The 2,257-nt window shown below is 36.5% G+C and overlaps 1 pseudogene; it reads right to left on the minus strand.

The window, feature by feature from the left end:
• Window positions 1-1,297: 1,297 nt before the first annotated feature.
• Window positions 1,298-1,415, minus strand: LOC145277358 (5S ribosomal RNA; annotated as a pseudogene).
• Window positions 1,416-2,257: the final 842 nt, after the last annotated feature.

Genomic DNA, 2,257 nt, shown 5'->3' on the forward strand with positions numbered 1-2,257 from the left:
AAAGCTAGATCATAGACAAGTTTATCGGAAGGTCTGGATTGCTGATCGGACTTAGGTGTATGTTATGCGTGAGTCACGTAATCAGGTTAGCTGGAGATCAGAGGAGTTTGAACTTGGAATTGAAGCAGAGCGGTTGGACTTTACAGTTATCTCTGCTCCCCTCTTGGAGGGGGGAATGACGTGTCTCTCAATGTAGACTAAGACCATAAGCAAAGAAACTCACTTTCCATTTTCATCTGCGCAACATCCTGAAAACTGAATTAAAAACTAATATGAAAACCAATAATCGTTTTGGAGTCAAAGTGTTTCGTTCAAAAGGTTCCAGCCCCCTCCAAGAACAAGATGAACAAGGATGGACCAGGTTCAGTGAGCAGAGAAGATAACGGTATGTCGAAAATACACATATGACCCACACACGCACGCATATGAACGAAACGTAAAACGGGTTCAGAAAATGAAAAAAAAAAACACTAACAGACATTTAGTAACAGATTTAGGACGTCACAAACAAACACGAAACGTATACACACGTTTACATGGGTGCCGTTCATGTTAGATAACGTAACATGACTCATTTTGGTGCCGTTTTTTTGGTACGCCAATATATAAAACACAAGGACTTGTGACGCAAGAGATATACGTACTAGACATAATCATATCTAAGAGACAGTATTAACGGAGTTGTGCATTATTTGGAGGGAGAATCCTTGTGTTGTTTGCTTTGATCGAGACCAGTGACAGAATCGAGCATCGAATCTAAACGATTTGGGCAGAGAGGGCACACAAACGCACGTTTACAGAAATATTTTTCTTACGAGTAAACAATTCATATGATACGTATTTTCGTAACAATATCATTCGTATAAAAATAGTAATATACCGTCCAGCGTTGCCCGGTCGTAATATATATATACAGGGTGTTCCAAAAGTCATGAGCACATTTTGACATTAGATATCTCAAGACCTAAAAAACACATCTGGTATATCTGGTATATTTTGGTATAGCCTTACAAAACACTTAATGCATTTAGCTTTAAAATGGCACCGCTTTCATCTTAATACCATTCACAATCAAGCAGATATGCGGACTTGGAATGTGCCCAAGACTTTTGGAACACCCTGTATATATGTTCAGTCTAGAAAGACAAAGGATACCCCCTGTGGAGACAACTGCGCGTGTAATTGTGTTGCAAGGTTGCGCAAATCCAACCACACCACTCCGTGATCGCTACTGCTTAAGTCCAGTGGCAAGGAGAAGTCCAGGACAACTGGAAATAATGCCTAGAAAAGCGGAGAGCACATACAGCACCTGGAAGTTCCAAATGGTCACCCGTCTGATACTGGCCAGGCTCATCGTTGCTCAACTTCGGTGATCCGACGGGAACCGGTGTTTCAAACGTGATTATGCCGTGTGTATATATATATATATATATATATATATATATATATATATATATATATATATATATATTTATATTTATATATATATATATATATATATTACTGTGCTTGAACATTTTCGTTTTAAATTCTACGCAATTATGCAGAATGTAGAAACTATGCATAAAACGAATTAAACGTATTAGTTAAATGAAACCAATCGTAATGATAAACCAAAACAATTGAATACGTAATTAACGCTCGTTTGAGAAAGGAATTTGTAAAATAGTTAACTTTCATGTAGTCTCTCGCATATCCATGACTGCATAAACTAAGAAGTTCGTTTACAAAATTTTCCAATAGAAAAAGTAGGTATTTGATATGAATGCCAGAGCGAGAAAAAGACTCAACTTCATAGGTATATAGATAGAATAGAAAAAAAATACTTGATTTAAATTATGGTCCCAATACGCATCCGTCAACCTCGTTATTCCGCCGACTTTTTCCTTAAATGAGAGCTATTAGACTTTAAACAAATTTTTTAGATAAGGGATTGATAATTTATATTACTCAAAGTATTCTTCTCATCTTAAATATATGACCATGTTTCACTTTGCAACAACCCATGGCACAATAGGTGTTAATACTACATATTATTAAGTTTTAAAGTCAATCTACTGGAGATTGGCGGTTTAAGTTTCAGTATAGGATATAATTATGAATTCCTTTTACTCAATAATGACGGACACAATGAGAGCGGGCTGCCCCTGCGGATTCAATAAAAGTTCGCATTCAGAATTTTGTAGAGAGAATAGGGTTATATAAAACTTATCTTAAAATATGTCGAAGACTGCATCGACAGAAACATTACAGGAAT

This window comes from Euprymna scolopes, chromosome 5 (genome assembly GCF_053919585.1).
Source record: "Euprymna scolopes isolate OS-2025 chromosome 5, ASM5391958v1, whole genome shotgun sequence".
Lineage (NCBI taxonomy): Eukaryota > Metazoa > Mollusca > Cephalopoda > Sepiida > Sepiolidae > Euprymna > Euprymna scolopes.